This window comes from Paramormyrops kingsleyae, chromosome 12, assembly GCF_048594095.1.
Source record: "Paramormyrops kingsleyae isolate MSU_618 chromosome 12, PKINGS_0.4, whole genome shotgun sequence".
Classification (NCBI taxonomy): domain Eukaryota; kingdom Metazoa; phylum Chordata; class Actinopteri; order Osteoglossiformes; family Mormyridae; genus Paramormyrops; species Paramormyrops kingsleyae.
In genome coordinates this window covers 20,136,439-20,145,095 of record NC_132808.1, presented here as the reverse complement: position 1 = coordinate 20,145,095, position 8,657 = coordinate 20,136,439, and the positions used below count along the sequence as shown (strand labels likewise).

At 48.4% G+C, this 8,657-nt stretch overlaps 1 long non-coding RNA gene across 1 annotated transcript; it reads left to right on the top strand.

Moving 5' to 3' along the window:
* Positions 1–304: 304 nt before the first annotated feature.
* On the top strand, positions 305–7,799 carry LOC111854413 (uncharacterized). The gene is made up of 3 exons (XR_002840671.2): positions 305–537; positions 1,770–1,893; positions 2,645–7,799. It is a non-coding gene; the product is annotated as an uncharacterized lncRNA (long non-coding RNA).
* The last annotated feature ends 858 nt before the right edge of the window (positions 7,800–8,657 follow it).

Genomic DNA, 8,657 nt, shown 5'->3' with positions numbered 1-8,657 from the left:
GTGAAGCAGGACACTGGATGCGATGGGGTGTCGAACTGGAAGCCAACAAGCCGGAAGCTCTGCTGCTGCCGTGTGGCGGCTGTACTGGGTGTTGGAAAGGCAGCGAGTACTGCGGCTTTGCGCTGTCATGATCACAGAGTGACACCTTCCACAAACATCACTGCTGTGATCCTGTATGTTAGGCTGTCTCTCACTCGCATTTAAATAAAGTTTGTCCAAAAATATGTTTAAAGAGCTCTGCCTCAGGTGTTGGCCTATATATGAGATTCCTGTTATATTTCCTTTGCCTCCCACTCGCCGAGAAACGAACAAACATGTCTATACATCAAGTGGATTGTGCTTTTCTTTTTCCCCCCGCCGTTTTTCTCCCGCTTGGAACTGAAGTCCAGAAGCCTTTGGCATTGCTGAAGGTGACGCGTCTCTGATAACCAGCCTGCTGAACGCGCCTTGGCGGCACGTGAGCTCGCCTGCCTGATGATTTAGGCTCATAATCACCGCCGGCATACAAATGAATTGCCAGGCAGTAGCTGCAGTCAGGTATGAGACAATAATTTCACGGAACCCCTTTCTCCCCCCCCCGCCCCCCCGTTGTTGTTGCTGTTGTTGTTGTGGGCGCAGGCTTTTGCACGATAAATCAGGTCACTCTTGATGTATTTAGTAGTTTACTTTACACCCTGAAGCTCACGACTGCTTCACGAAGCCGTGTGTGACGTGGCCCGTATAAATGTTACGGCAAACACAGAATATTCCCAGTCCATTACCGGAATGACGGGCGTTCCGATGGCGGGCCTCAGTTTTATGATCGAGTGTAACGTAGTAGACGGCTACCTTCCGTGAATTATGCTTGGGGCAGACAGGACTTATATAAGTGTAATTATTATAGAAACCACAGATAAAAGAGAGCAGGGATGATTGAGGCAGACTCAAGCTGATTTAATTTCAACGTTCTGCAACCTGCAGCCTGCCCAATAGACTGATATGGAGATGTTTGTGAGGGGCCATGCTGAATTGGATGCTTAAATTGCATCTCTTTCTCATCCGCTTTGAACCGCCTGCATCCCCTTGCATGCAGCTGCGGTACTGGATCATTCTCCATCTCCTAAAATGCTCGGCTTTAGCGAGCAGGAAGAAATGGCCCAGGAAGAATTTGAAGGATGTTAGGCTGAAAGCCCGCGGAGCTACGTGACAGGGACAGGGGAACACAGTGGGGGGAAGACTTGGTGCATCTAGAGTCCACCTGAGGTGACGTCTGACCTCTCCTGGCTCACAATCCTCAGTGATGGCTTAGCATGGTTGTCAGGTTCTAGAATCTGAATAAAAACAAACCCACTGTTAGACTCTCTTTAGGGCTTCGTTCTGGGCGTCCGTTTACGTGAAGGATTAATGGATGGACCAGGACAAATTGCATCATGTCAGCGACGAATGGATTATGAAGGCAGAGACATGTCAAGCCTACGATGGGAAATTTGTGAGAACCTAGAAAAACACACAGGGAGGTCCACACACTGGGAGCTGGAGCCAGATTACAAACTGTAAGCTGTGTTTTTACCTCTTCATTATACATTCACGATGAAGACGAGCGTCGATGGTGATGGTGCTGGCCGAACAATGATTGGTTCAGAGAGAGAACCAATCAGATCGTAGCAACTAGAGGATGCTGGACCAAGACATTTGTTGGGACCAAGACCTCCTCTGGTTGCTTGGATCCATCTCCTCTACAATCTGATTGGTTATCTGCCTGAATCAATCATTTTTCGTTCTGCCCTCAGGATATTTTCCCAAAATTCCCATGAGCATGAAGAGGCCGGTGCATCCTGGACAACAGCCATCCCTTCCTGTGGCTGACCCTGGGCTTGCCGAAACCAGAGTCCCCAGCAAAGCAGGGGAGAAGAGGTGAGCCGTGTGGAAAAGGTGAAGGTACCGTCCTGCGTCCTTTTCACCTTGTTGCGGTTGCGGTTCTGACTCTGACGGCGGAGTGTGAAAACGGCACCAGCTGGTCACGACGACTCTACTTTACCTTCACTCGCTTCACCTCCGATATGCGTTTCTTCGGGGGGAGGGACGGGCCTTCTATGCCGGGGAGCTAATCTGGAGCTGACTTTGCCAAGTTCCATTCCCACCGTGGGCTGTAAATACCCGCCTGGCTTCTATTTTTACGGCGGGCAGCTGGCGCTCTCTGTTATTTCTGGGAGGTGATAGGCTACCGACCCAGAGATTGCACTCTGCTCGTGATGTAATGGCCTTGGATATCGACCAGAGAAACAGGCCCTTAAATATAGACCTCCGCCTCGATTTAGCCAGCAGGCCGCCAGCGCGGGCACGGCATCAGCCTCACAAAATGACGCATTTCACAAAAGAGTGTCCACTACATTATTATGTGCTTTCAATCTCACTCTTTGTACAGTAAAAGCAACATTGCACTGTTGTGTTGCCACAATTTAGTCTATTCTTGGGAACCAGTAATGGCATGCTGTATACAAAGAACCCCAATGGCCAAATAATTGTCCATATGAAACCCATAAGATGAGGTAACGTTTTTTTTTTTTTCTACCAGTTTTCTTCTGGCTGTACATAAAAACATTCATTTTGGAGCCGCATTGATTTTTTTTTTATTTTTATTTTCGCAATAAACACTTTTTTTAAGCCTGTCGTTCAGGAGCTGTGAGCAGACAGCAGACTGGAGACGTGGCATTGAACCTCACACGATAAGTGGCAAGGACCCCAGCCAACATCTGCGTCCCGTCGGGCCCCAGGACTCTGAACCACGGCCCGACATCGCCGGCGTGACCTCACGGCTGCGGCCGCAGTTCCGTTCGGATGACACTTGACCTCCCCTCTAATGATGCGATTAAAAGCCCGCAGGTCGGTCGGTGAGGTCGGAGCTGTCTCCTTACACGGCGTGCCTCGCGGGGGGGCCGTGACGGAACCCCGGCATGATGGCGGCCACGTGCGGGACTGAAATGTATCGTGTTCCGACCCCACACTGCAGCACCGTGGCAGGACTCTCAAACGTTCACGCTGTACCGGGAACATCCTGTCTGTGACTCTCTGTTAGACTGACTGTCACGTCCAGCCTGTGTGAACTGGAGGCAATGAAACCAGTATAACTTTCAGGGATTTTAGCTCCCATGCTGGCCTACATACACCTGACTGTCAATGCAATTCGCCATTCTCTGTAGAACGTTTCCATCAGAAATACACTCTGTCACTCAAAGCTATATATTCTGAACTACATGTGCTTCTTCAAGATAAATGCACTCCAGTGTATTACATTGTGCTGAAGTGGACGCAAAAAGAGCCCCACTGCATTTTAAAACCCTCGTTCTGTGGCGATCCCCTTAAAAAATTAATGAAACGACACGTAGCCTTTTTATTATGATCCACGATTCCCTAATCTTGAAGCGATAGAAAGCCAATCACATAACAGCAAGCCTCCACACGTGGCCATTAGTCATCATGTCTTCGACACTTCACGAGAATTGGGTCATTTTTTCAAATTAAAAACAGCTGTTTGTAAATAAACACCCGCAGACTGAAGACGAACTGCTCTCTTACTTTGATGTATGGAGAAATTAGGAAGCAGTGCCTTTGATATAGCGATCATGTGCAGTGGGAGCCTTGTGTTACTCCTCGGGGTCAAAGGTCACAGGAACGGAGTGGCTGACCTGGCGATGCCCAGTGTTTGACCTTGGGGTTGCTGGTTAGAATTCTCTTTTCTTCTTCCACCACTATCATTTCATGAAGATGCTGCAGTGCCGGCAGTGTGCTGACAGGGACTAAGGAGGAACCAAAATTTCGATCCCCCCGCCTAGATCTGCTTTTCTGCTTCGTTTGGTTGCAGAGCTTGTGTTGTTTATGGACATTCTGGGTGATTACATATAGGTGTGGCGCGTGCCGAGAGACCCTGAACGACCCCTGAAGACTTTAACTGTTCTTTGGCTGCCTGCAGAAACATCTGAAGGGAAAATATGCTGAGGTGTGGATTTGTGAAGCTGCTGTTCAACATTTAAGTAGACTGTTTTCTCATGGTTATATGTCACTCTTCGGGGCTTTGGTGTGCAGTTGCCCAACTCTAATTAGATACTTTTATTGGCTTGGACGCGGCTCAAGGACCTTGTTTTGGGCACGTGTCCAGCTTCTTGGCCGCTGCACTACCTATGGCAGCCGCCTTGGCTGTGGGAACCGTAATCTTATTATACAAGGGTCTCGCGGTCTTTAGGCTGTTAGATTCCCATTTGTAAATAAGCCTAAGATGTACAGAAACTCAACAACGCCGGATGTGCTCTTGCAGGCAGCCGGGGGGCGCTGTGGAGTGACCGAGTATCCTGGCGGCTCCTCGGAAAACGGAGCCGAACTTATTTCCACATCCCGCGACAAGTACGGAGAGCAGAAGAGGGTAATTATAGGGCGACCGCGGTGCTTCGCTAAATCGGAGGGGATCACTCGAGGGGAGGCCTAAGTGAGGGTGGCAGCTCTCACTCCCGCGGTCATTATGGAGGAGAGAGGTGAGGACCGGGGAGCTGGAAGCGTTCCGTGGCGGCTGTGAGAGACGCTCCGCGCTCGTGCCAGTCGTGCCGCCGTCCTGATGATTCTGCTAACCTTGATGGTCCTGAATATCACGCGGAGCCTCTATCTTAAGGTCTCTGTGCCTAAAAAGGAAGACGTACAAGGCCTGTCTGTGCTCATCACTGGGCTTTGGCACGAATGAAATCATTTATATTTGCACAGTGCACAGATTAACCAAACCAGCTGTCAAACATTGTCTCCCTGTGCAAGAAAAAAAAATATACACACAAACACACACACACACATATACAGGAAAGTGTTTAAATCTCTGTTAAAGGGCATCTTTATCACCTAGCTCCCATATGGAATAGGTAGGCCTTACCTCCCATCTGCAGGCGCACAGTATGTGAGTCACATCATCGGTGGAAGGCTGCTCTGATTGGTCAACTTTCAGCTACTGCAGAGTGACAGCAGGATGCCGGCCTGCCACGGATACTCTCTCAAAGCGGGCCTCGCTTTCATGATGGTGGCTCGTTGCGGCTTTAGGAATGAAGGCGCCGTTCAGAGGCTGTTTATCACCTGCCGCTGCCCATTACTCAGGTGGTACCTGTGCTCCAGCGGCTACACAGATGGACGGGTGAGGGGGGGACATCCTGCTGGGGATCCACGACTGATGGTCTTTGCGGTGGCGAGACTGATACAGGCTCACACTTCTGGGTAAGTGCATGGGTGCCGCATTGCATGCACCTGCATGTCTGTGTGCTCCCTTGCGTGAGGCATTTCCACGTGCGGCATCGCAGTGTAGCTCATGTTTTGTTTAGGCGTGTTTTTACCGTGTTCGTGTAGGTATGACACGCGTACATGTGTTGTTTCAGTGGGCGTGTGGAGGCTTCTTATGTGTCTCCGCAACAAATTTGTTTGCCGTTCAAGGCATTTGTGCGCACATGCATTGTGAGTGCTGGGTGCCTATGCATGTTTACTGTGAATCTCTGACAACTGGTTTGTGATGCACACCAAGGTGACCTTTGGTGACCCTTCTTACACGTTGGGCCTTTCAGATTTACTTATACTTCAGAATTTGTTGTCAGGAAGCCCTAAAGCAGGCAGTCTTATATCCTTACCGGAAAATGTCAATGCCCAGATTTCAGTGCTATTTTTACTAAAATAAAGTTAGGGACTCTAACCACTAGCTCTATATAGTCAGCTATTTCTCAACTTTTTCTTTTCCTTTTCAGTTTTCTCAGTGTACCACACACCGAATAGACGGTATCTTTAAAGTGCAGAATGCGTACAAAATGTCCAATTTGTCTGGCTAAGCAAATAATTGCCTCAATTAATTAAGCAAGTCCTGGGTGACTGGAGGTGCAGATTCCATTAACATCTGCAGAAAGGACATTCCACCACTAGAGGGCACCGTGCAGGTGACCTTGATGCCCGTGTCCGTCAGGCCCGTGGTACTTCATATTCGTTGGGGAGTGCTATAGAAAGTGTCAGCTCGGAAGTTTGCTGGGTTTTATGTACATCTGCCATCATTATCCACTGAGCAGCTAATGGCTCCTGAAAACAGGCGCTATTTTCATGAAACACCAAGGTGCATTTCCGGAGATGTTGCCGGGTTCAGTATAAGACAGGGATAAGCAAGAAGGGTAAGGTGAAGGTTAACCGGCGGAAAAGTAGATTGTGATTCTCATTTCTGCCACTTGATGTCCAGACCCCTGCAAAACCAATTTTTTCTTTATTCATCTGTGTTTCTCGGTCTGGATTAAGGTTGACTAATAACCGAGCTGAGATACTCACACCTTATTATCCGAACTGCCAATGGCAGGGAATTAGAGCTGGAAACCACTGACCTGAAATCGCTCCAGTGACCCAAGGATATGAGCCGCTGCACAACAGCCGGAAAAGGATTAAGGCCGGCCAGCCTGCTGCCTTAGCGTCCGCATGCAAAGACCCCCTCTAGTGGCCACTGGCTGAATTTCAGCTTCTAGGATGCATTGCTTAGATTTGTTTTTTATTTATATAGATGTGTTTTTTTCTGTAAATATATGCCCAAGAGGTGTGAGTGAATCCTGGATGCGGTGGACATAATTGCTGTTTGCAGATTAAAATGAGATCCTTGGATTCTGAGGTATTTGAAAACCGAGTATAGCTTCTAGTTTAATGCAGGCTGCTAACAGCTAGCCGCAGTTAACAATGCAATTGTTTGCTGGTTGTTAACAAAACAATTTAAGGGAGCTATACGTGCTAGGTTACACGCTAGCTACGGTTCAGTATGCATTTCACTGAAATTTCCTGCATTATACTTTTTCGGCCGGAAATCGGAATCCCTTGCTTTCTGGAAAGGCTTATGTGCCTTGAAGGCGGCCGTGACATTGCGCTGATCCAATCGTTCCGTACCGCTCCCTCACGGCGAGGTCCGATCTACTGGACTGATCCTGTAGACAGTTCATTTAAAGACTAGAACGACCGCAATAACAAAACCAATAAAATCAGGGCGCAAAACAAAAGGTAAAACATCGTACTATGAAAACAGAAGCAGAACAAGGAGCTTTGCATGTCGTTACTGTGCACGGAGATGCATGCCGCTTCGTCCTTTGACCGTTCTTGAATGTTATATATGGTTGGCAAGCAGTCAATTCCGCCCCCATTATGGTAAGGCGCATTTCTGCAAGCACCCTCTCCGTGACTTGGGCTGGGGGGGGGCTGTCCAGATTGCCGGTGGACTTCTCTTCTTCCCCATATTCAGGCTGCTGACAGTGGTGCTGAGCAATGTGAAACGCTTCATCTTTCTTACATCCCCCCCCCCCATGTGTCAACAGCCCAGCCCAAAGGGGGTAACCCCCTCAAAATGATTATATAGACCGGCCCAGCCCCCCACGCCCATTCGTCTTCATCCACCCCCTGCACCAAGCAGCGCAGCGTCTGCGCCGAGGTGACGGATGTCCGTGATGAGCCGGCCAGGAGCCCCAAAACTCATTTCATTTGTGACCCAAACTGGGTGTTAATCCCAGACCTGCACCAGTAAAGGTGTGAGAGGCTTGATGAATTGACTTTCAGTGGTTCATGCCTGCCGGTATCGCCATGTCTTCCAGAGGAACCGAGAGGGAGAAAGCAAGAGAGAGAGAGAGAGAGGCCACGTCCATGACGGACACGAGATCGTGTCTGAGAGACGAGCTCGCTCCAGACACTGTCCAGACTGCCCGGATTGACTTTTCAATTAGTGTGATCAAAGCCAGGCTGTAACATGGCAGTGATTTGATTAGCTCCGTCGGGGGGATGTTGTATGTGGCGCAATGGGAACGCTGCTCGAAGCCTCTTTAGTATTGCCGGCTTGTTTACGGCTTTTGGACTGCAGCAGCGAACCCCCCACCCCCCCACCCCCTGCTTCAGGAGTACAACTCCATTCATTCACTTTATTGTTGTATAGCACAGGGCACCTTGCACAGCAAATATATATAAAACAGAGAAGACAGCTTGTTCTGTTGACCCAGCGGAAACAATGCACCTCTGATTTAATAAATTGTTTCAATTGTTAGATTAGGTAGATTACACACTTAATGCAATGCTTTTACTGTAGACACATTTATAGTTAGTATTTGTATATATTGAAACACATATATTATGCATTCATATAAATTGCTCTTTCTGACTATTGTCTTCAAAATTTGGTTAGCAGTAGGGCTGGTATATTGTGATAGACGTAAATCATAGAGATGGATTACAAGGGATTATGGTATTCTTTATTTTCCATATGAAGATATATCTATGAGTGAAAGGAAAGTTATCATAACAGAAATTAAAATGGCTTCATTCGTTATTTTATCCAGGCCCAGGGCTAACACTTAAATTTCCATATAAAGTAATGGAACAGCATATTATTCAACTAATACTGACTTCCCATTCTTCCATTTTTCTTCAGCAGGGAATAGCGGGAGATTTATTGCTTGCCTTATTTTGTGGTAATATCTGTGGCATTAATGTTTTATCCCCCGCACACCTCTCTTGGGGACCCTCCCCGGTGAAAGGTTCGCTGGGATCACGCCGAGGTGGGCCAGTGGCTACGGCCTGGAGCGCATCCCCGCGTGGACCGGGACCTCCGTCTTCCGCTCGATGTGAAGAGGAGTTTTGTCGAGCAGCGTGTGTGTGGAGCA